This window comes from Sus scrofa, chromosome 4 (genome assembly GCF_054392235.1).
Source record: "Sus scrofa isolate SSC_HxYL_T2T_F1_AM1 chromosome 4, Sscrofa_HxYL_maternal_Yorkshire_Landrace_v2.0, whole genome shotgun sequence".
NCBI classification, from domain to species: domain Eukaryota; kingdom Metazoa; phylum Chordata; class Mammalia; order Artiodactyla; family Suidae; genus Sus; species Sus scrofa.
In genome coordinates, this window is record NC_139386.1 from 131,400,018 (window position 1) to 131,426,658 (window position 26,641).

Genomic DNA, 26,641 nt, shown 5'->3' on the forward strand with positions numbered 1-26,641 from the left:
GTAATGCCAGCTCCTTAACCCACTGAGAGAGGCCAGGGATCAAACCTGCATCCTCATTGATACTAGTCAGATTTGTTTCCTCTGAGCCATGATGGGAAATCCATCTTTTGCTATTTTTGATGTAGTTGTCATATGAATTACATCTGCCTACACTGAAATTCCATCAGACAGTACTATAATTTTTGCTTTCAGCAATCGTATATATTATAACAAATTTGAGACAAAAATAAAATAATTTACTTAAATATATACAGTTTCTTTTGCTCTTCCTTCATTCTTGACCTTCCAAGTTTCCTTCGGTTATTGCTTTCATTATAACCAAAGAGGTTCTTTAACATTTCTTTGAAAGCATGTACACAAGTGACAAATTTTCTTAGTTTTCCTTCATCCAAAAATGTCTATTTCATCTTCATTCTGATGGTTTTTTTTTTATATAATTAAGAATTTATTGGAGTTCCTGTCGTGGCTCAGCGGAAACGAATCTGACTAGGAACCATGACATTTCAGGTTCGATCCCTGGCATCGCTCAGTGGGTTAAGGATTGGCATTGCAGTGAGCTGTGGTATAGGTCAGAGATGCGGCTCGGATCTGGCATTGCTGTGGCTGTGGCATAGGCTGGCAGCCACAGCTCCAATTAGACCCCTAACCTGGGAACCTCCATATGCTGCAGGTATGGCCTTAAAAAGACAAAAAGAACAACAACAACAAAAAAGAATTTATTTTTTCCTTTTATAATGATTTTTATTTTTTCTACAGTGTTCTGTCAATTTTCTACTATACAGCAAAGTGATCCAGTCACGCGCATATATGTATGTGTACATATACATTCTTTTTCTCACATTATCCTACATCATGCATCATCACAAGTAACTAGATATAGTTCCCAGTGCTATACAGCAGGATCTCATTGCTTATCCAAAAAACATGGAATACTTCACAGATTTGCATGTCATCCTCATGCAGGGGCCATTGTTCTAATTTTAGTATATGTGCTGCCAAAGCGAGCACCTGATGGTTTTTTAAAAAAAAAATTAAAAAAATTGATGTCCGTTGTTTTACAATATTGTGTTAGTTTCAGCAGAGTGATTCCTATATACATGAATTTTATATATTCTCTATATATGAATTGTAAAACATAGTATTCATATTTTGTATTAATATGAAATGATATAATTAATATGAATTCTATATTTTATAATTCATATATATATATCAGATTATTTTCCATTATAGGTTATTATAAATATTGGGTATAGTTCCCTGTGTTATACAGTAAGTCCCTGCTGTTTATCTATTTTATATATGGTAGTGATTATCCCTTAATCCCAAACTTCCCGTTTATCCCTTCTGCCCCGCCTTTACTCTTTGGCAACTATAAGTTTTCTATGTCTGTGAGTCTCATTCTGTTTTGTAAGTTCATTTGTATCATTTGCCATTTTTTTAGCTTCCATGTATAAGAAATATCATATAATATTTGTCTTTGTCTGACCTTACTTCTGTTAGTATGATAATTTCTAGGTCTACCTGGGTTGCTGCAAATGGTGATAGTATTTCATTCCTTTTTATGGCTGAAAAGAATTCCATTGTATATATACACTACAGCTTCTTTCTTTTTTTTTTTTTTTTTTTGGCGGGGTGAGGCATAGGTGTGGCATATGGGTTTCCAGGCTAGGGGTCAAATTGGAGCTTCAGCTGTCAACCTACACCACAGCCATAGCAATGTCACATCTTGGTCCTCCACCACAGCTCATGGCAATGCCAGATCCTTAACTCACTGAGTGGGGCCAGGGATTAAACCCACATCCTCATGGATACTAGTCGGGTTCATTTCTGCTGAACCACAACGAGAACTGCCTATACTACATCTTCTTAATCCAATTTTCTGTTGATGGGTACTTGAATTCTTGTCATGTCTTGGATATTGTAAATAGTGCTGCTATGAATATTGGGGTGCATGTATCTTTGTGAATTAGAGTTTTCTCCATATATATGCCCAGAAGTGGAATTGCAAGATCTTATGGTAACTTTATTTTTAGTTTTTCAAGGACCCTCCATAGGTTGTTCCAGTTTACATTCCCACCAGGAGTGTAGGAAGGTTCCCTTTTCTCCACACCCATTCCAGCATTTATTATTTGGAGACTTTTCGGTGGTGGCCATTGGGACTGATCTGAGGTGATATCTCATTGCAGTTTTGACCTGCATTTCTCTAATAATTAGTGATGTTGAGTACCATTTCATGTGCCTGTTAGCCATCTGCATGTCTTCTTTGGAGAAATGTCTATTTAGATCTTCTGCCCATTTTTCTCATTGAGTTGTTTCTTTTTTTTTTTTTTTTGACATTGAATTATATGAGCTGTTCGTATATTTTGGAAATTAAGCCCTTGTTGGCATCATTTGTAAATATTTTCTCCCAGATCATATGCTGTATTTTCACTTGGTTTATGGTTTGCTTGCTGTGCAAATCTTATAAGTTTGCTTAGGTCCAGTTTGTTTATTTTTGCATTTATTTCTTTTGCTTTGGGAGACCAATCTAAGAAAATATTGCTATGATTTATGTCACTGAATGTTTTGCCTATGTTGTCTTCTAAAAATTTTATGGTATCATGTCTTGTATTTTAGTCTTTAGGACATTTTGAGTTTATTTTTATGTATGGCGTGAGAGTGTTCTAACTTCGTTTACTCTCATGTAATGTAAATGTCCATCTTTCCCAACACTAATTGCTGTCTTTTCTCCATTGTATATGCATTTCCTTTGTTGAAGATTAATTGACTGTAGGAGTGTGGGTTTACTTTTGGGCTTTCTATTCTATTCCATTGAAGATATGTGTGTTTTTTTGTGTCAATACCATACTGTTTTGACTACTGTAGCTTTGTGGTAGTATAGTTTGAAGTCTGGAAGGGTTATGCCTCCAGCTTTGTTTTTTTTTTCCTCAGGTTTGCTTTGGCAATTCTGAGTATTTTGCGGTTCCATTCAAAGTTCAGGATTATTTGTTGCAATTCTGTGAATAATGTCATGGGTAATTTGATAGGGATCACGTTAAATCTTTAGATTGCTTTGGGTAGAATGGGTAGAATGATCATTTTAACAATATTACTTCTCCCCATCCAAGAACATGGAATATCTTTCCATTTCTTTGAATCATCTTCAATTTTTATCAATATTTTATAGATCTTAGCAATAGGTCTTTCACTTCTTTGTTAGGTTTATTCCTAGGTATTTTATATTTTTACATGATTTTAAATGATATATATATTTTTACTTCATCTTGTTGATATTTCATTATTAGTGTACAGAAATGCAACAGACTTCCGTGTGTTAGTCTTGTAACCTGGTACCTTGCTGAATTTGGTTATCAGTTCTAATAGTTTTTGTGTGTAATCTTTGGGGCTTTCTGTATATATACAGAAACATGTCATCTGCATATAATGACAATTTTACCTCTTCCCTTCCAATATGGATACCTTTTATTTGTTTTTTTTTGTCTCATTTCTATGGTTAGGACTTCCAGTACTATGTTGAATAGAAGTGGTGAGAGTTAGCATCCTTCCAGAATTTAGTTGGAAGCCGTTTTGTTTTTCACCATTGAGTATTATGTTGGCTGTGGGTTTGTCATAAATGGCTGTCTAGCTGGCTGATGGATACTTTTGATACAGAGTTAGGTTGATGGTTATTTTCTGTTAATACTTAAAAAATGTGATTCAGGTACAGGAAATTTTTCTAGGGAATGTGGCTGGAGCCCCCTACCATGTGTGCTCGCCAGGGAGTGTGGCCATCCTGGCCAGACCAAGTTCTGCCAGGCGGGAGCAATGGAGTGCTCCATGGGTTAGGGCTCTGGCAGTGGGCAGCTGGGAGCAGGGGGGAGGAGATGCTGGCTTCCTCAGTCAACAGGCCTTGGATGAAGCACACAGGAGGGGCTTGGGGAAGGATTTCTGGCTTTGGCCTCAACAAGGGCAGGGTGGTGGATCTGGAACTTAGATATTATGATGAGTGGTGATGTAGCAGATTCCACAGATGCTTGCAGTGCTCTCAGACGGTGGAGACAGGAAATATTGAAATGGCCTAGATTTCAACAGGCAGGCACCAAAGCAGTTGAAAAGTAGACACAGGAGCCTGACAGATAGAACTGCTTTGGAGACATGAATTTGATGTATAGCCACCGTGGGCTTTCAAAGACCTTGCTCCAGTATTAGATATATCCACCAAACACAGACAGAGACAGTGGAGACCTTGAGGCACCCTTGTGTCCGAAAGAGGACCCAGAAGGGGCCAGTCCACACACACTCACTTCCTCCTAAACCTGTGATTCTCAGCCTTATCAGACACCTGATGTCCCTTGTAACAGGGATTCTGTGAAGCTCGTTTAGTATCCTAGAATAAAATTTATAGAAAACATAAATAATAGTACTCTGATTTGAATAAAAGGAGAATGAAAAATAATTTAAGATGTAATAATATGTATTTCTAAAGTATAATTGTCTTCTGGAATCCATATTTTCTGTGTTTTATTCAATTTTTATTTTGGCATGCCCAAGGCATGTAGATGTTCCCCGGCCAGGGATCGAACCCCTGCCACAGAAGTGACAACACTAGATTCTTAACCTTCTTGGCCATCAGGGAAATCCCTATTCAATGTTTCAATTGAAGTATAGTTAATTTACAGTGTTGTGTTAGTTTCAGTTGTACATCAGAGTGATTCAGTTATGCATATATGAACTCCATAGTTTCTAAGAAAGCTGCAATAATTAAAACCCCACTTTACCCTTCCCCCACCTGAAGTATGGAATGTAATTTTCCCTGGCTACTTTCAAGATTTAAAAAGTTTATCACTCATGTTCAGCATTTTCATCATGATATGACTGAGTGTGGCTAGAGTTTTCATCCTATCCTGTTTGGTTCACTGAGGTTGTTGGATTTGTAAATTTAAGACTTGCATCAAATTTGGCACATTTTTAGCCATTATTCAGATTTTTTTCTTTACCACTCTTTTTTTCTCGTCTTCTGGGACTCCATTTAAATAAATGTTAGACCTTTTGATATTGTTCCAGTGGTCTCTGAGGCTTTATTTATTTTTTTAACTTTTTTTCTAGTGTTCAGATTGGATAGTTTCTACTGATCTAATTTCAAGTTCACTGACTCTTCTTTCATCTCTATTGAGTCTTTCTAGTGAATTTTAAAATTTCTATTGTGGTTTTCAGCTATAGAATTTTCTTCTAATTTTTACTCTGTAGCTTCTCTTTCTTTCATGAGGATATCTATCATTCCACCTGTTTATGGATTATTTGCCCTTACTTCATATAGCATGGTTTTAATTGCTGCCGTATGTTTTTTATTTGTTCGTTTGTTTGATAATTCCAACCCTTGGGAGTTATTTCAATGTTGGTGTCTGTTAAGTGCCATTTTCTTTCAGTTGTTTAAATTTTCTTAGTTATTTGTATTTCAAGTAATTTTGGATTGTTTCTTGGCCATTTTGAATACTGAGTTATGAGATTCCAGGCTCACTTAAAATCTGGAGAATGACCTTTTTTTTTTTTTTTTTAAGCAACCAATCAGCATTATTACACTTAGACTTCAAGTCCTGACCTGGTTTCAGTGGGCTTAATTATTTTTCTTTTTTAAAATTTAATCTAATTTTAATTTTAATTTTTTAATTGTTATTTCCCCAGTACAGCTTTTTTTTCCCCTACTGTACAGCATGATGACCCAGTTACACATATTTATTATTATTATTTTTGCTGCACACATAGCATGCAGGAGTTCCTGGGCCAGGGACGACGCCAGACCCTTAACAGCTAGGCCACCGGGGAACTCCAGAAAGTAATTGTTTAAACCTCTGTATGAAACCTTGAACTCACTCTCAATCTGAACACCCATGGAATCTATCAGAGTCAGCATAGCAAAGGCTCTGAGAACTGAACTACAGTGTAGACCACCATGGAAGGTGGGCAAGCTGTAAAAACCGAACTAGCACTGCAAAGTCTGAACACTAAACTTAGTTTAGTTTTAGTTTTAGTGTTCAGACTTTGCAGTGCTTAGTTTTAGTTTTAGTGTTCAGACTTTGCAGTGTTTAGTTTTAGTTTTAGTGTTCAGACTTTGCAGTGTTTAGTTTTAGTCTTAGTGTTCAGACTTTGCAGTGTTTAGTTTTAGTCTTAGTGTTCAGACTTTGCAGTGTTTAGTTTTAGTTTTAGTGTTCAGACTTTGCAGTGTTTAGTTTTAGTTTTAGTGTTCAGACTTTGCAGTGCTAGTTCGGTTTTTACAGCTTGCCCACCTTCCATGGTGGTCTACACTGTAGTTCAGTTCTCAGAGCCTTTGCTATGCTGACTCTGATAGATTCCATGGGTGTTCAGATTGAGAGTGAGTTCAAGGTTTCATACAGAAGTTTAAACAATTACTTCCTGGAGTTCCCCGGTAGCCTAGCCGTTAAGGGTCTGGCATTGTCCCTGGCCCAGGAACTCCTGCATGCTATGTATTGCAGCAATACTACTACTACTAATAATAATTACTTTCTCCTAGCTTCCTTCTTTCCAGATTTACTCAAAGTTTCTATATGGTTATCGTGTGTGTGTGTGTGTGTGTGTATTAACTTAGCCTGTCATGTTGCCAAAGCCAGAAATCTACACAATTTCTTAAATGATTGTGTTCATGAAATTTTTTAAACAATGGAATGATGTAATTTTCACTATGGTCTTTTGAAACTTATCAGATGTTGAAGTAGCATATGCTGTTAATGTCCCACTGCTACTTCCTCGGGTCCTTTGGCTGTTTTGTTCATGTCGTCTCCCAGACATTTTCATTCCGACAACCGGAACCTGCGTTGCTTGGTCAGAATGCTGCTCCTAGGCTGTGGGTGTCTAGTTTGCCTGTGGATGCCTGAAAAGTAGAAGACCAATACAATAACCCAGGGGATCAGTTGTTCCAGTGGTCTCTCTTTTCTCACTAATGCTATCTCTGCTGTAATATTGAGTAGTGTTGATGATGATTCTGAAACAGCTACTGAATTATCTAAGACCATGACGTGTTTACTTACTCAGAATCATTTGTTTTATTATTTTAAAAAATTTTTATTTACTTATTTATTTTTTGTCTTTTTGTCTTTTCAGGGCCACACCCACAGCATATGGAGGTTCCCAGGCTAGGGGTCTAATCGGAGCTGTAGCCGCTGGTCTACACCACAGCCACAGCAACACCAGATCCAAGCCGCATCTGCGACCTACACCACAGCTCACTGCAATGCCGGATCCTTAATCCACTGAGTGAGGCCAGGGGTCAAACCTGCGTCCTCATGGATACTAGTCGGATTCGTTAACCACTGAGCCATGACAGGAACTCCCAGGAATCATTTATTGAGTGACTAGAAGGTATTAAGACACTTTACTATGTTCTAAGGTGATATCAAGGTGAGTATTATCCTTCTGGACTTAAAGGAACTCACGTTGCAGAGAGTTGGGGAAGATACAATTGTATATGAAAAATATTAAATAGCATACTCATGAAAGGTATGTTAGGAAGGTTAAAGGAGATTTTATGGGAAGAATCTCCATGGATGGCTCCGTTAGAATTAAATTTAGGAGTTCCTGTCATGGCTCAGCGGTTAACAAACCCAGCTAGCATCCATGAGGATGAGGGTTCAATCCCTGGTCTTGCTCAGTGGGTTAAGGATCCAGCACTACAGTGAGCTGTGGTATAGGTTGCAGACGCAGCTTGGATCCCATGTTGCTGTGTGGCTGTGGTATAGGCCTGGTGGCTTCAGATTCAATTGAACCCTAGTCTGGGAACCTCCATATGCTGCAGGTGCAGCCCTAAGAAAGACAATAGCTTAAAAAAAAAAAGAATTAAATTGAATGTATGTCAGTGTTGAATTCACAGCTGGGATTCAAAAGACGCTCTCAGGTGTGGTCTAGCGGATGGAGTCGTGTGTTGGGAAACAGATGGACATAGATTCAAGTCCAGCCTCTTGGACTTACTAGCTGTGTGACTTTGGCAGTTTTTATCATTTTACTCAATGCCCTCACTAGTTGAGTGTTTTACAAGCTTGTAACTTGAACTGTCATCAGGACTAAATTGCTTACCTCGTGTCCCCCAAAGTCTTATGATATTCCATCACTGCTGTGGGGAGAATGGCTTGGAATAAATGGCCTGAGAAGAGATGAAGAGAGCCCAGTAGCCAGTGGCCGTGGACTGGGGAGCAAGGGGGGTTTGAGATGTAGGGTAGGAGAGGCAGTGGGCTGAAAGCTATTGTATGGACTGGGAGACAGGAGGGGGATGGAAGGAAGGAGTGAAAAAATAACTGCAATATGGCATATTCTGCATTGGCAACGGCGGTATATCATTGGATCCCGTGGTCTTTAATCTGGCAGTATCAGCATAGACATTATAAGCATGAGCTCTGGAGTCGGACCACACTGGTCAAAGCCTTGCTCTTCCAAATTCTTGTAGTGACTTGGGGCAAGTTACTTAATCTTTCTTACCTTTCTATTTGTAAAATGAAAATGCTAATAGCACGTCACAAGATTGTGGTGACAGTTATCAGAATTCATATGCAGCTTAGACTAGTGCATGGCATGAAGAAAAAGACTTTATAAATAGGAGCTGTTGTAATAGGTATTATCACTAAAATACATTAATTATTATTATTTAATAATAATTATATCAGAGTCCTCTGGTGGCCTAGCAGTTAAGGACTTGGCATTGTCACTGCTGTGTCTTGGGTTACTGCTGTGGCCTGGGTTCGATCCCTGGCCTGGGAACTTTCACATGCCACAGACATGGCCAAAAAAAAAATTGTATCAATGGTTATTTGTAAATAAAATATATCAAAGTATCAGAATATAATCTTAAAATATTAACATTTTAGTCATAAATAAATTGACATATTAAAATATATCAAATATATTTTATAAAATATATCAAATATATTTTATAAAATATACCAAATCTATTAATCACTACTTTAAATAATGAAAGCAGTGTTTAGCCATAGTGACCACACTCTAGCAATGGATCACTTAAGTGGTCTGGGATCATGACCCCTTCCTCCTGTCTCACTTTCCCTCCCCCAGTCTTCACAAACTTAGAGCCTAACCACCCTCCTCCAGGACTCAGCTGAAAATGCTGTGTTTTCCATAAATTCTTCTGTTTTCCACCTGCCCCCCGAAATTTCACTAGTAGCTTGTATTTCTCTCGTGGTGTTCGTAGCGCCTCCTCCTTTTCTCCTGGTGGGAAAGGTCTCATCTTGAACTGCATGTCGTGGTAGAATCGCAGTATTTGCTGAGTGGATCCTTGAATTAAAGGCCTTAATAGAACTTGTAAGAGCCCTGAAATTATTCATTTGCCTTCCTCTGTTAGTTTCTCACTAGCAACAGAGTGCTCTTCTAATTCATAACAGGAGCTCTGGAAATAAAGATACCATTTACACAAAACAGCTTAAATTTTCAGTGGTTTTTATTGGAAATCTTTGTTCCCGGGAAGTGACTGACTGCATTTCCTTGAGTGAAACAGCAGTGTTGTGGACAGTAGCCAGTGGGGGGGTTGGAGTGGTTTGAAAGCCTGATGATGCGAAGTGAGGGCAATGCTACTGTAAATTCTGTAGGTGGAAATGTTATTTGTATATTTACAAGGTATTCTGGGGAATTCCCACTGTGGCTCGGCAGAAAATAACCCGACTAGTATCCATGAGGATACGGGTTTGATCCCTGGCCTTGCTCAGTGGGTTAAGTTCCTGGCATTGCTGTGAGCTATGGCCTGGGTCACAGACATGGCTCAGATCTGGCGTGGCTGTGTCTGTGGCTGTGCCCTAGGCCAGCAGCTGCAGCTCCTATTTGACCCTTAGCCTGGGAACTTCCACATGTCATAGAAGCAGCCCTAAAAAAAAATTGGAAGTCTTTTAAAGTCTGATTTAAAGTTATGTATGTAATCTGCAAAAGGCATACATCCCTTTGGATTGGAAATAGATGTTCATTTTGCGCATGGTGGGAAATGGTTTTGAGGCTTGCATCTTGGTGGTCGGAACATGCTCATATCCTAGCTGGACCCTGGGCATCAGGTGCTTTGCCTCCAGATATCACGAGGAGGTTTTTCCTTGACGACAAGAGTATAGGAATGGATACTATACAGCTATCTCTTAGCGTGTGTGAAGAGTATGCTTTTTGTTGCCCAGAACACGTGCTTCTTCTCTTGGACAATGCAGGATAGGTATAGTTGTAATTATCATAATACCTAGCCAGTTAGCTATTCTGTGAGACGGTGATTATGCACAGTGCAGAGGGAACTTTATTTATGAACTTATTCTCAAGGAAAAAAGAAAAAAAAAAAAACAAAAGCGAAAAGCTAAGCCAGCACATCATCTAATTCTCCATGTAAAATAATGCAGAAGTGCGGAAGATGAACATCTGATTTGTCACATCTGATACACTAATGTTTTATCCAAAAGGAAGGCCACATTGTAACTTGCTCAGTCATCTGCATAAACACCACCTGGCCCTTTACAGGCACCTAGTCAGGGAACAGGAGTCACCGAATGGCAGCTCTGCTCATCGCCCTTTCACTGGTAGAAATAGAAAATCTCATTTCTTTCCTTAAAAACAAAGCATTTATGCATCAAAGCGGCAGCAGCTAACTCATTTTTTTCAGCAATGTGAGATCTAGGTGATTAAAATGAAGCCACTGAAACCTCCCATAGTAAGGAATATATGATTGCAAATTGCCTCGTTTTTGAACAGCTAAAAAAATTCATTATCCTTAAAAAAGAGGGTAGATCAAAAAATACCTTGTGCAATAAGGTGTTTATTGCAACATGAAGCCACTTCCCCCCCGGGTATATCATTTAGTAAGTCTTGCGTTGGAAGAGCTATAGTTTTTAGTGTGAAATATTTTGCCAGGGAGAGGAGGTTTTTTTTTCCCCTCTGAACTGACACATTCTGGTTGTCTGCCTCAGTGAGCATACCTTTTCGCTACATTACCCACATAGAGGTAGCATCACAGTTTCCAGTTGTCCTAATATAACAAGTTTGTCATACCCAGTCTTGCCTGTTTTCAAAGGAAAGTAAGTGGGAGGGCGCATGATACTGATAGTTATCAGAAGAAAGATTTGGAAGACCGAATCTCACTTGCCTTTACATTTTATTTTCTTTATTATTTTTTTTAATGATTTTTTTCCCCATCATAGATGGTTTACAATGTTCTGTCAATTTTCTACTGTACCGCGAGGTGACCCTGTCATACATACAGGTACACATTCTTTTTTCTCACATCATCATGCTCCATCATAAGTGACTAGATGTGGTTCCCAGTGTTACACGGCAGCATCTCATTGCTCATCCATTCCTGCCTTTACATATTAGATTCAAGCTGCTACCTAGAGGGTGTCAACTACCTTGTTTTCCCTATTGAGCAAACCCCGCCAGAGTCTCGGTGTATTTTTGAGGACAGAGGACAGTTGAGTAGGTAGGCCTTCTGGGTATACCAGCTTTGTTTGTTATTTTCAAGCAGAAATAGTGTTTAAGAGCCACTGAACTCCGCCTTTGGCCCATTCTTTTATTGACTGCCTTTGGGACATCCCTAGAGTCCAAAATTTTCTACCTTTAAGTGTATCTTCCAGTATGTATCCTATGGTTTTTCATGGGGCCACTTGAAAAGTGACGGTCTGCAGCTCTTTCCTAATGGGGTTCTGGACCATGTGCCCTGAGTTAGTGCTTCCCTTAATATAGCCTCCTTATGCCTTTTTTTTTTTTTTTTTTTTTTTTTTTGGTGGTGGGGTTGGTTGGACTTTTCCTGTTTTTGGATTCTATACCTTATAACATTATGACGTTTAATTGCCCAGGCAATCTGTGTCAACCCAAAGCAAATATTTGATGTTGTTTATGTTGTTCAAGTGCATCTTTCCTTTGGCATGGAATCCTGTCGTAATTGTATCCCTTGATTCTTGTTGGAAAGTATGTCTGGATTAGGGAGGGAGAAGGATCTTGCTCTTTTCCCAATTCGCATTGCAGCCTAGAGAGTAATTTCATTCACTTATCCATTCCACTAATGCGTTTAAAGCTCCTACTATGTGAGAGTGTTGGGGAGAGAATCATGAGAGGTAGGCCCTTCATGCTTTATGCTTTGTGGTCTAGTACGTTTGCCTTCATGCTTTATGCTCTATAGTCTAGTACTTTTGAACAAGAAATCTTGATTCCGGAAGGAAGGAGTGTCATTTTCTAATCTGCACAAGGCTGCTCTATATCTATCAATGACACTCCTTCATTTTAGTGGCTATAGACCTGGCATGGCAAACGGGTACATGTCGGATGTCAGCCCACTCGCTGCTTAGGCGGATTCTCTCTACAAGGCATAGCTGACATAGGCTTTTTCAAGAGAAGCTGGGCATTTGGATTTTTACGGTGACATTTCTTGACTTTTAAGTGTTGGCAATGAATTCAGATTAAAAAAAAAAACCCACTGTGTGGATCGAATGAAAGTCATATATGTGTTGGATTTGGTCTGCTGGCTACCATTTGAAACTTCTGAATTATAGGCTAAGGCTCACAAGTGAACATTAATAGTTTCTATTTATTTGATCATTATTTTGTTAAACATCTAGAGACAAAAGTGTTTTCAGTTTTGATCTGATCCAAGAAGCAAAAAGCATTTTATGTGTTTGAGTTCTAAAGGCTAATGTGAAGAGAAATCTAGAGATGTACTAGAATGAAACATTCTCAAATGTTTTGTTATTTGATAATTACCTGTGTCTTACATGAATGCTTGGAATTTAAAAGGCCATCAAGGTTAATTGTAGAAAGTAAGTAGAATTTGTGTCAATCTCAGATTACCTTGAGCTTTTGTTTTAGATGTAGAGTTAGTTGTGGCCTATGAATGTGTTACAATAATATTTGATGATGCTAATAATTCCAGCTAAGAACTACCAGAGAAAAATTGCGTTCTTATAGCCATAAAAGAATTTGCCTTCTGATCATGGCTTTAAGTTGTCCCGAAATAATTTTTCCATGGTCTAAAGTACTTATTGTTCATTTTAAGTTTTAGTTCAGTGTTCACTTTATAATGACTCATTATTTTTGTGTTGTTTTATTTAAGAAAATAAAACCAAATTATGCCCTCTTTGGGGAAATGGAATCACATGCGAGAAGGGATAGGTACCAGAGTTAACTCTACAACCTTTGCGCCTTCTGAGGTCAGACTTCAGGGAAATCTTGCCTTGAGGAGTGATGGGAAGTTGCCCAGGGAGAGAACAAAGTGATACTTTTTGTACAGGTGGGAAGAAAATACCAGGTCTGTGTGAGTGATTACTAATGACCTCTGTTGATGAAATGCAGTTCTTTCTAGAGACTAGAGTTGTTTGGACCTTATATAGTCATTTCTTTTGTGAAGTTCCATAAACATGAAATACTTTTTCATCTCTGGGGAAAGCAGACCATAGGTTAATAAAAACACTTACTTTTGCCCCCCTTTTCCCCTGAAAATGAAACTTGTATAACTCTGTGCCTAAGTTCTTAATGAACCCAAATTGCAAAACTATAAAAATTTAAGTTATACACCTGAAATATCTAGTTGTTTAGATTCTGAAGAAGAGTATCCTTTTTGTTCAGAGGAAATCCTAGGACTAATTTTGATTGGGTTTCCAAAACCTGGTGCTGAAGTGAAAAGGTTTCACTAGAAAATAAGTAGCGGCTACAAAATAAGTAAATAGTTATTGATCTTTTTGCCTTTAATATTCACCTTCTTGATTATTATGGTATCTAAGGACATAATCATATTTTTCTTGCACCCTAAAAAAGTATCAGTGAAGCAGGTCTTTTAGGATACTCAGCTTTAGCTTTTATCCCAACATTTTATTTATGAATATTAGAATGAGAAAGAAATGAATCTTAGTGATTCATTTGATTTCCAAAGTGTGATTCTTGGAACTCCACCTTGCCTTGGACATGTTTGAGGGTTCCTTTAAGACTCTAAAAATATGTAATCAATTCTCTAGGTTATCATAGGCAATAAAGAGGAGGTTGTTAGGCAGGACTTCAGAACTCTAGCTACATTTCAGATAAGGTAGCTTCAATTTCATGCATTCATTAAATAAATATATGTCTAGGAATTATGATATGGCTGTGCACTATTTCAAGGTGCTGAGGATAAAATGATTGAAAAAGGTAAACAAAGTCCCTGGTCTTGTAGCACTTATATTCTGAGATAGAGTGGGACAGGGGACAAGACCAGATTTCCAGTGAGGATGCTTGAGGAATAACTAGAAGGCCTGAAGCGTCTGCCCACAATATATATCTCAGAGTTAAATTCTGTTCACTTTTCACTCTAGCACAGTGAATAAGGAAGAGAAAGCTAAGAGATGAGGTCAGAGAAGGACTAGGACAAAACATGTAGGTCCTTGAAGGCATGAGAGGGAGTTTGGATTTGATTATAGGTGCAGTGGGGTGATATGATCTGATTTGTGATTTAAAAGAATAATCCTGGCTTCTATGTGGTCAATAGCCTACAGCATTGCCAGGGTGGAAGCAGCAAAGGCTGTTAGGAGATTTATGTAGTTTTCCACCTCTGAGCACAATCTAGTAGCTTGTGGCACAGCAGTGTTCCTGCTGAAAACAATTAGAAAAAACTGGACAAGTTTCAAAACATGATTTAAAAACACCAGAGAGCTATGGGAGGAATGAGGACAAAATGAACTATAATTTCAGAGAAGAAAGCTGGTGATCAGAAGCCATTTGTCCCCCTGAGGGCATTTGGTGATCCTGGGCATGGCCTAAAGATGAGGATTTGACCTTGGCTGAAGGCTACTTTTTGGAGAAAATAAAATTTTTAGTAGTTGTATGGAGCCAGGGTGACAAAATTTAAGCTCCTGAAAAGCAGAGTGAAATATCTCTTATAGTCTTGTGATGTTTAGGAAATGAGCACTCTTCCAGGGGAGGAAGCCCCAAAACAAAATAGGCAAGGGATGAATTCACCTAAGGAGTGGTGAACTGATTCACAGGTACTTTTCATCTGGGACACTTACTAAATCTGGATGCATCTGGAATTCAAACATCTAAGCCTGTTCTTTGGCAGAAGACCATTCCTGGGGAACAGAGAAACCAGCAGAAATTTTGACTTTTTGGGAACTGTAATAACAAAATTGGAGACTTAAGAAGTCTCAGACACATAGCTGATCATCTTTTGTAGACATTTGCCATATTTGAAGCTGTGTGGAATAGGAAGATAAAGAACTAAGCTGTAAATCTCTGAAAGGCAGAACTGAATCTCCCTCCATCTTTTGGATTTGGGAAATCAAAATCCTTCCAGTTTATAGTTAAAAGCCCTAGAAATCCATGCCATGGGAACAGGGTCAAACATAACTAGATTGAGTTTTACCAAAACTTTATCACAGCCCCAACACAGCTCAATCCCTGATTGGCTTGAGAATGTTTTCCTAATAACTGTTTTTATTATTACTGGAGAGGAAAGCCTTTCTGGTAAAAGGTAACATGATCTGGAGGCTCTATGATTTTTGTTTTTATTTTATTATTTTTTTGGCTGCCCCATGGCATATGGAGCTCCCTGGCCAGGGATCAGATCCGAGCCATAGAGTAACCTAACCTGCAGCTGTGGCAATGCTGGATCCTTAACCTACTGTGCTGGGCTGGGGATTGAACCTGCATTCCCAGCACTCCCAAGACACCACTGATCTTGTTGCACCACAGCAGGAACTCCTTGTTTTTGTTTTTAATCAGGAAATAGGTTAATAGAAAATACTCAAGCATAAACAGAGAGAGAAAAATAATAGAAAAACAGACAAACCAGATAATAGCAATGTAGAACATTCTGAGAAGGACATGTATTTGAAGTCTTAGGAGAGGATGAGAGAATAGATTATAAGTAATATTCAAAGAGTTAATGGCTAACAATTTTCTAAAGCTATTAAAGATACCAATCCATAGATTTTAGGTGATAGAAATGCAATAGAAACATTACCTGGCATCTCATATATAAAACTGCCAAAAATCTAATAAGTAGAAAAAGTCTTAAATTCATCAGAGAAAAAACATTACTTTCAAAGTAATATGTGATAAGACTTACATATGACTTCTTAACTGAGACCATTGAAGTCAGAAGGCAATGGAATGGCATTTTAGCATGCTGTAAGAAAATAACAAGTCAATACTCAGTGAAAATACATTTCAAAAATTATGGCAAAATAAAGACATTTTCAGACAGATAAAATGGAAGTTTTTTGTTTTTGTTTTTGTTTTGCCACCTGGCCTATACTAAAAGAAATAGTTAAGAGAGTTCTTCAGAAAGAAGTATATAACTTCAAGAGCGAATGAAGAACACAAGAGAGAGAAAATGTGTAGGCAAACATAAATGAATATTGACTGTATAGAACAATAATAATAATGTCTTTTGGGGTCTCAAGTTGATATATAATTAAGTGCATGGCAAAAATAATGCAAAAAAGCCAAAGAGGATAAAAGTATTCTAAGGTTCTAGCAGTATTGATAAGTGATAAAACTAGTAATTTATAGTAGAATGTAATAACTGAAGTATGCTTGATATGTATGTAATATATATAAGAACAATGAAAATATAGTATAACATTTAACAGAAAAAAAGATGAAAAAAATATTTGATTAATCCAACAAATGAAAGAAAGGAGAATAAAATGAAAACAGAGAGTAGGAGTTCCTGTCATGGCTCAGTGGTTAACAAACCCAGCTAGTATCCATGAGGACGCAGGTTTGACCCCTGGCCTTGCTCAGTGGGTTAAGGATCTGGTGTTGCTGTGAGCTGTGGCATAGGCTGGCAACCACAGCTCCAATTGGACTCCTAGCCTGGGAACCTCCATATGCTGCTGGTGTGGCCCTAAAAAATAAAACAACAGAAAAAAAAACAGAGAGTAAAATAGAAAACAAATGGTAAAATTATAGTTATAAACCTACTAAATTGGTGATTGCATTGTAAGTAAATGAACTAAAAGACTGAGATTGTAAGACTGGATAAAAATGCAAATCCAACCGTATACTGTTTATAAAGAATAAGGGATGCAAATATTCAAGGACATAGAAAAGTTAAAGGTGAATGGAGGAGTTCCCACTGTGGCTCAGCAGGTTAAGAATCTGACTAGTATACATGAGGATGTGGATTTGATCCCTGGCCTTGCTTAGTGGGTTGAAAGATCCAGAATTTCCAGAAGCTGTGGTGCAGGTCACAGATGCAGCTCAGATCTCGTGTTGCTATGGCTGTGGTGTAGGCTGATGGTCACTAGCCTGGAAACCTCTATATGCCACAGGTGCGGCCCTAAAAAGACAAAAAAAAAAAAAAAAAAAAAAAAAAAGGTAAATGGATAGGACAAGATAAGCTTAAAAACAGTAACCAAAAGCTGTTGTAGTCTTATTATAGACAAAGTAGACCTGTAAGTTGGGAAGCACATTAGAGCTAAGAGGGATATTTCAGAATTGTAAAGGGACAGTTCGACAGGAAGGCAGCTGTTGCAGTGATCTGTGCTGGAGGTGGTGGTGAACTGGACTAGAAAGACAGCTGCGGGTGTAAGATGAAGGAGTCGGATTCTGGATATTGTTGTAGGTAGGTGCCAATAGGATTGATGTTGGCTTTGATGTGGGATGTGAAAAAAAAGTAGTATCAAGGATGATTTCAAGGATGACTTCAAGGTTTTTGTCTCGAATAGCTTAATGAAAGTCTGTGCTATTTACTGAAATGGGGAAGTGTACTGAACTGTAGGACTAGGAAAGAAAAATAAAACTTCTCTTTTGGCCAAATGGGACAGGATTTGGGGGAAATAGCAATAATCCAGTTTTTTTTTTTTTTTTTGAGAGTGAGATAATTATTTCTTTTTTAAAAGTTTTATTGATGTGTAGTTGATTTACAAGGTTGGTATAATTTCTGTTGCACCCGAAGTGATTTAGTCATACATGTATGTGCATCCATGCTCTTTCAGATTCTTTTCCCACATAGATTATCACAGAATATTGTGCTCTAAAGCATGTCCCTGATGACCAATTATTCCCTATACCTCAGTGTGCATATGCCAATCCCAAACCCCCAGTCCATCCCTCCCACCCCTCCACCTGTCCCCTTTGGGGAACCATGAGTTTTAAAATGTGTGAATCCGGGAGTTCCCATTGTGGCACAGTGGTTAACGAATCCGACTAGGAACCATGAGGTTGCGGGTTCGATCCCTGGCCTTGCTCAGTGTGTTAAGGATCCGGTGTTGCCCTGAGCTGTGGTGTAGGTCGCAGACGTGGCTCGGATCCCGGGATCCTGCATTGCCATGGCTCTGGCTTAGGCCAGCGGCTACAGCTCCGGTTCGACCCCTAGCCTGGGAATCTCCATATGCTGCGGGAGTGATCCAAGAAATGGCAAAAACACACACACACACAATGTGTGAGTCTGTTCCTCTTCTGCAAATACAGTTCATTTGTAACCTTTTATTTTTTAGATTCCACGTATAAGTGATATCATGTGGTATTTGTCTCTCTCTAACTTCACATAGTGTGCTAGTTTCTAGGTCCATCCATGTTGCTGCAAATGACATTATCTCATTCTTTTTATGACAATATTCTATTGTACATACACACCACATATTTTTTATCCGTTCCTCTGTCGATGGACATTTAGGTTGCTTCCATGTCTTAACTATTGTAAATAGTGCTGCAATGAACATTGGGGTGCCTGTATCTTTTCAAATGGTGGTTTTCTCTGGATAGATACCAAGGAGTGGAATTGCTGGATCATATGGTAGTTCTATTTTTAGTTTTTTGAGGAATCTCCATACTGCACCAGTTTACATTCCCACCAACAGTGTAATTCAGTTTTCATCACATAGACTGGTGCTGTTGACAAGGCATTGGGCACACACATCTCTAATCTGGTGTAACTCTCTCATTTTGCAAATGAAGGTATTGAGGCTTCAAAACTTGCTTATAATTATACAGCAAGTAAAACGGCAGAGCCAGAACTAAATCCAGAGCTTTGGGACTAAATCTAGAGTCTCAAACTATACTGCATGCTATATCTAAATTTACCTTTTAAATTTAGAGCATTTTTCATATAGAATCAGAGTACTTGTTAAAATATATTGAGTACCTTACTATATGCCAGGTATTGCGCTCAATACTTTAGATCCTTTTCTCTTACATTCTTTTTTTTTTTTTTTAATATAGCCCCGTGAGGTAAATATTGGTATTATCCCTATTTTTACAGATAAGAAACCTGAGATTCTGAGGTTAATTTCCCAAGATCGCATGGTTGGTGAAACTAGTTAAGTGACCTGGGAGTTTAACGCCTGTACCCGAGGTCTTAACCATTACGCTTTATCTCGTCCTGGAACGGCAGAAAATAGATCCACTGTGCTGCCATCCCATTTCACTTCCTTGATTCTTTCATGTGTTTATGGTCAGTTTGCATGTAGACTATTTGATATTTTTGGCCTCTAGTTTTTCCTTTAGATTTCAAATTTGACTGAGGACTCATTTCTATCCAGGTACATTTAGGGGACTTACTGATACTTAGATCAGGCTCTTTTTTTCCAGGGTCCCAAATGAATGCTTTATCAGGACACAGTGATGGCTTCTTAAATTTCAGCAGCTATACCTGATGTCTTTTTGGCACAAAGGACTAATTAGAAATCCTTTGTAGTGAAAGCCCCCTTTCTTTTTCTGATATGAGAGCCTTTATGTTTTTATTGACCTCTGAAAATAACAGAGAGAATAAAATGAAACCAGAAAAAAAAAATTCCAGAACACTTAAGACCTCAACTGAATTATCTCCCCAGCCCAAATGGAAACATCCTCAGAAGAAGGAGGCTTTTTTTTTTTTTTTTTTTTTTTTTTTTTTTTTTGTCTTTAATCTAAGGGCAGCGTGTAAAAGCCAGGCAGTCTCTGGGACTACTTTAATCAACTTAATGCTGCCTGTGGACCTCAGGCTTTGGGCCAGTACAAAGAGACAGTCTGGTGTGAGCCAGAGAGTGGATGCTTTCTCGAGGCGCTGGACTAATACCAGCTCTGTGGGATAAGAGGAGAGGTCCATGAGGAGTCAATGAGATGGTCCATGCTGGCTGGACTGCTGCAGTCTGGAAATGGGTTATGTTCTAAAGGTGGAGCGGCCGAAGCCCCTTGGTCTCCCCATCCAGCATAATTTCCTTTATGAGGCCTTGTGAGAAAAAAGGTGCACGGTGATGGACCTTTGTTAGTTCAAAGGTTTTTACCTCTTTATTCTAAAGCCCCATTGTGAATTCACAGGGCTTAAAATATGTATTGCTGTCCCTTTCATTTTACCATTCCAAGAGAAATCAAAGACCAAACTTTTTTCTTCCCAATGAGCTTGTCTGTTTGAAACCAGGGTGTTTGTACGTATGGTCTCCTAATATGTCAACTGAATCTTCTGTGTGCTTTCAGTGGCCATGGGTGAGGCATTGTTCTTTCTTAAAGGGTTGCAAGGAATTTTGCAAAATGTCAGACTTGCTATCTCTTTCTTTGCAGTAATTACCGTTTAGTTTATTATAAAATGGAACAGAAAACTACAAGTACATCTTGAAAAAAGATCTGAAAGACTGTTAATCACCCCCTTCCCTTTCAATTAAAGTTGAGTAGATTGTCTTGCTATAGTCTCAACCCTTGAGTATTTCTACCCACAGCTTCTGCTTTAACCAACTTCTGGCTAAATCAAACAGGTTTTGCGCATAGACATTGTGTGCTATGTGGAATGATGATAGTGAAAAAAAATGAGGATTTTTAGCGGTACAACTAAAGCAATATTCTTATGAACAATCCTAATTGCTGTTTGCTATCATTAGCCTGAGGAATTTTTCCTGAAGGCATGTATTTCATATTGTGAATTGCTTGCTCACTGGAGTCTCTGTGCACTCTCTTCTCTTGTCTGACACACGGTCCGTGCTTTAAAGTTTGTCTTTTCTCCATTCAGTACAGTTTAAAGTATAATTTAAGTGATTGACAGTTTATAAAACGGGAGAAATGCTCATTTAAAAAAGAAAAACTGGGAAAACTGAATGATCTCTTATCAGAACAAAAACATTGGTGACACCACCCAGTCTCCCAAAGAAATAGTTTGTTCACCATCTCCTGAAATGAGAATCAAAACACTCATGACAGACGAATGAAGAGGGAAAAATTAAGGTATGGGCACAAACAAAAGCAGCATTAATAATTCAAGTAAGTAAAATTTGTACACAAAAGAAAACTGTCAAGGTGACGGAGGATGCTTCTGCAAGTACAGGACATGGAGGCGAGAGGAAATGAGTTGAGGTCGGAGCGTTTTACTTTCACATACGGGCTTTATGCCCTTTGAACTTTCCTGATTCCATTGTTCCAGCAAATGGAATCTGCTATAACCTATCATCTTTCCTCGGTGAAATGAATTGGAGTTTTTCTTATTGACACTGTAGCAGTTTTGAAGGATTAACCCACCACAGGTAGACTGTAAACTGTTTTTAAATGTTTTACAGTTTATTTACGTTAACCTTAATTGGTTGAAAACCATTACTTTCTGACTCGAGCCATGTACGCCCATTTTGTTGTGTCTCACTGGTAGTGCCTCTCAGTAGGCCTCTCTCAGTTTGTGACTGCTTTCATATTTAAGGCACAACATAAAACATTACCGAAGGTATTTTTACGATGGACCTTAGGAGAGCAGGTTGCATCAACAAGAATCAAAGAATGCATTGACAAGAATCACTGTTTTCAAGGAAGACCTCATTTTAGGCTGGAGGAGTTGTCGTTACCTGCATTATAATGACACCTGGTTTTTCTAGCTTACTTCATCTCATCAACAAATACTTACTGAGAGCCCGTGATGGACCGGGAACTGTGATAGAATTTGAGGATAAGGCGACAAAAGAGGTAATATAAAGAGGTTCATTACAAATGAATTTATTTCCAAAATAGAAACGGAGTCACAGACAGAAAACAAACTTATGGTCACCAAAGGGAAAAGGGGGTGGGGAAGGGGTAAGTTAGGAGTTTAGGAAGAACAGATACACGTGGCTATGATGAAACAGATAAACCACAAGGTCCTACCGCATAGCAGAGGGACTATGTTTAATATCGTACAATAGCCTATAATGGAAAGAGTCTGAATATGAACACATAAGTATAAATGAGTCCCTGCTTATACACCAGAATCTAACAACATTGTAAGCCACCTATACTTTGATTAAAGAAATTAGAGGTGGAGATCAGGGCAGTGATACCACGTAAAACAACTCTAAGGGATAACGAGAGGCAGAGGAGGGACAAACACATTGGGAGCCTTCACGTATGGGGAGTAACAGGTGTGTTTTGTTGCGGGGTAAGGGAAAGAAAGAGCAGAGAGCGGGTCGGCGCGGTGGGCGGGGGCCAGATGGCAGTTACGTAATCCGAAGGCAAAGAACTGTTGAAGGATTTTAAGCAGGGGAGTGGATGATCAGAGCGATTCTGAGATCACTGGCAATTGTGTGGAATGTGGATTCAAGGGGTGCTGGATGCCGAGTTAGTAAGAAGGATGTCTGAGGAATCTGGAGGAGGTACGATCGCTGATAGCTGCGTTAGTTAAGGTGGAGGTGGTGGCTCGTTGGGTGCAGATCTGTGCGCAGTTTAGGAGGTAGAGTTGATGGCATTTGGTGACTGGAAGTGGGGAGTAAGCGGAAGGTAAGTGTTGTGTAACTTTCAGATTTCTGACTCAAAGGACTGGATGAGGTGAATTAGGCAATGTAAGAACTGAAACATGTTTGGCGGTAGTGGCTGTTGTAGGTTAGATAGCCAGAGCAGGAGCTTAGGTTTCAACTTGTTGAATTTTAATTAATTAATTAATCAATATTATTTTTAGGGCGGCACCCACGGCATATGGAGGTTCCCGGGCTAGGGGTCGAATCAGAGCTATAGCTGCTGGCCTACGCCACAGCCACAGCAACACCAGATCCTTAACCCACTGAATGAATAAAGCCAGGGGTTGAACCTGTGTCCTCTTGGATACTAGTCAGATTCGTTTCCACTGAGTCATAAGGGGAACTCCTGAATTTTAATTTAAATGTCCCAGTATCACTAGAGAATTCTAGGTCAAGGATGTAGATTTGGGAATATTTTATTACTGACAGTAGATAATGCTTCAGATAAAGCTACATACCTTTAAAAAATATCCTTTCGGTGTTTTGTTTGTTTTTTTAAATGAAAAGTACATGGTTAAAAAAAAAATCAAGTATATTGTAAAAAAAAAATCAATCACATATATACCATAAAAAAATTCTGCCTCCCATCCCAGACTCACAATTCCTCTCTCCAGACGTTGCTTTTGTTAACAATTGCCAGAAATGCACTCAACATTTTCTTTGTGAGTACAAGCATAGATGTGTGTCTACAAATAGGTGTGAGTGTATATAGCATAAATATAGGGTATATTATTAGTAATAGTATATTATATATACGATATTATTACTATACTGTTACTCTTCTGCACATTATTTGTTTTTACTTTTCAATATACCTTGGAGACCATGCCATATTAGCCCATATAGACCTGCTTCATTCTTTTTAATGGTTGTATAGTATTTCATTTATGAATATGCCTGATTTCTTTTTTTTTTAGTTTTTTTATTACTCAATGAATTTATTATATTTATAGCTGTACAATGATCATCACAATCCAATTTTATAGGATTTCTATCCCATACCCCTAGCACATCCCCCCACCCCCCAAACTGTCTCCTCCAGAGACCATAAGTTTTTCAAAGTCTGTGAGTCAGTATCTGTTCTGCAAAGAAGTTCAGTCTGTCCTTTTTTCAGATTCCACATGTCAGTGATAGCATTTGATGTTGGTGTCTCATTGTCTGACTGACTTCACTTAGCATGATAATTTCTAGGTCCATCCATGTTGTTAAAAATGCCATTATTTTGTTCCTTTTAATGGCTGAGTAATATTCCATTGTGTATATGTACCACATCTTCTTGATCCACTCCTCTGTCGATGGACATTTAGGTTGTGTCCATGTCTTGGCTATTGCAAATAGTGCTGCAATGAACATCAGAGTACATGTGTCTTTTTGAGTCATGGTTTTCTCTGGATAGATGCCCGGGAGTGGGATTGCTGGATCAAATGGTAGTTCTATGTTTAGTTCTCTGAGGAATCTCCATACTGTTTGCCACAGTGGTTGCACCAATTTGCAATCCCACCAACAGTGTAATGGGATTCCTTTTTCTCCACACCCTCTCCAGCACTTATTGTTTGTAGACTTTTTGATGATGGCCATTCTGGCTGGTGTAAGGTGGTACCTCATCATGGTTTTGATTTGCATTTCTCTAATAATGAGTGATGTTGAACATCTTTTCATGTGTTTTTTGGCTATCCGTGTGTCTTCTTTGGAGAACTGTCTGTTTAGATCTTCTGCCCATTTTTGGATGGGGTTGTTTGTTTTTTTGGTATGGAGCTACAGAAAGTGTTTATAAATTTTGGAGGTTAATCCCTTGTCAGTTGATTCATTTGCAAATATTTTCTCCTATTCTGTGGGTTGTCTTTTCGTTTTGTTTAGGATTTCCTCTGTTGTGCAGAAACTTTTAAGTTTAATTAGGTCCCATTTGTTAATTTTTGTTTTTGCTATCATGACTCTAAGAGGTGGATCTGAGAAGATGTTGCTGTAATTTATGTCAGAGAGTGTTTGGCCTAAGTTTTCCTCTAAGAGTTTTATAGTATCTGGTCTTATATCTAGGTCTTTAATCCATTTTGAGTTTATTTTTGCGTCTGATGTTAGGGAGTGTTCTAACTTTTCTCCTCCAGTTTTATAATAAACAATGCTTCGGTGAACATCTTTGCACATGTGGCTAATTTTTGTGAGTAAATTGCTAATGAAATTGCTGAGGGTGAAATTCCTGGTAGTTAAATTGCCGTGAAATGTATAGTCAAGCTTTCCAAAGAGGTTACACTAATTTACTTTTTGAGGGAGTGGTATATGAGTGTGTCTGTTTCCTATATTCTAGCCAATATTAGGTACTATGACATACTCTGAACTTGGCCAATCTTGCAGTGAAAAATTGAAATATCATGTGAAACCCACTGGCAGCTCTAAGCCCATGAGCACAGCTTGTTACTATAACTCCTCTGTAGAGAGACTGGTTTACTGAGAACCGCTGGTGTCAGTGTCTTTGGGACTCTCTTTCTGGATGAGTTAGACTCTGGTGGGGTTGCAAGGCTCCTACAGACTCCTGCCTGAACGGTGAATGCTTGGCTACCAGTGTTCTGAGAGCCAAGGGGGTGAGTCTGTTTCCAGTTCAGCACTCCAGCCCTTACCTGGACCTGGTGTCCCCTGCTCAAGGGCCCTGCTACAACCCTGCTCCTCTCCCCCCGCCCCCTGCCCCCAGAAGGAATGTCATGGATTTTCCTAGTTGAGAGAGGGTGGAAGGGGCAGAGGAGCTGTGGGGATCCAGTTGCTTCTCAAACAAAGGTTTTAGTCAATCCCTCTTATTTTCAGTCACTGTCCTTGCTTCACCCTCACCTCCAGAAGGACCTGGAATTCCGATTCTCAGCCACTCAGGGATTCTGCTTTATAAATGATTTCAGTTCCTTGCTTTCTTCGCTGTTAGTTTGAGAGTCAGTGTTTGGGCGTCTGCTGAGTCATTTACCACTCCCTGGGTACCAGTTTCCAAAAGCACGGCCGCCTTCCCTGTTTACCTTATCTCACTTAAAAAGAATGGACGTTTCCAGAGGGAGCAAAAGCGGTCGGTGAGTGTTCAGTATGTTTTATTTGTTGGTCTAATCGACTCCTCTAACTTTCAACTTCCTTGTCGGTGGGAAGGGATCATAGCACTACTTACGTTGGTCTTGAGGACTGAACTGGGGTAGTCAAATCCCGGTTCTCGGTAAATGGAGACTCTTAGTATCGAATTATCACTTGTGTGACTATATCCCCTCCCACACTCGTGGAGCACATTGCAAATAAGTTACATCTTTTTGTCCTGCTTGAGTGTCGCAGGCAGCCATGGCCAGTGGGTTAGAGCCAGCTCCATTTTTGCTCTGGGTGCTGGGCCAGAGATCAATCTGAGAGGCAGAATGGACCCTGTATATAAAATACGGCCCTGCTCCTCTGACTTGGGTCAGCTTTATGTGCCTTGATGTCTTTTTACTGGAGAGTTGCTAAAGTGATGAGCGGACTCTCGTCGGGAATCCCGACGCGTCAGCATGTCTGTGTGTGCAGGTCTTCCTTCCCTTTTGGGCAAGTTGGAACTTCCTCATGTTCTATTTGGGGTTGGAAGCCGGTTGGATGAACAGATTCAAGGCCTGGCAGGCCTTGCTCCTCATTGCGCAGGTGGGAGCAGAAGCTCTGCTCTTTGTCTGTTCACTCCTGCCCTCAGCTATGTGAGTGTCCCTGAGTCGGGGAGCTCTTGTTTCAACCTTTGCGAAGAGGGAAAGCCTCTTCTCTTCTGCCGGGGTGGGTGGGAGCAGTTTTGCGGCCCTGTGGGATGGGGGAGGAGTTCTGGGAGTTGAACCTCCATTAGGTCAATGCCTCTCACACGTTCCTGTGTTTTCAAGTCACCCGCATCCGTTCAAGTGTAGACCCTAATCCAGTAGGTCTGGCTTGGAGCCTGGAATTCTGCATTTCTAACAAGCTTTTAGGGACTGGTCCACAGGCTTTGAAGAACAAAGCTTTCCATAGACTGTCCTTCCAACTCTCCT

General features: G+C 39.2%; 1 long non-coding RNA gene and 1 pseudogene across 5 annotated transcripts in view; one reads left to right on the forward strand and one right to left on the reverse strand.

Annotated features, from left to right (window-relative positions):
* The window catches only part of LOC102158810 (uncharacterized), a 349,547-nt gene that overhangs the window by 25,991 nt on the left and 296,915 nt on the right, over positions 1 to 26,641 (forward strand). The window lies entirely within an intron of this gene.
* On the reverse strand, positions 919 to 1,008 carry LOC146404273 (U6 spliceosomal RNA; annotated as a pseudogene).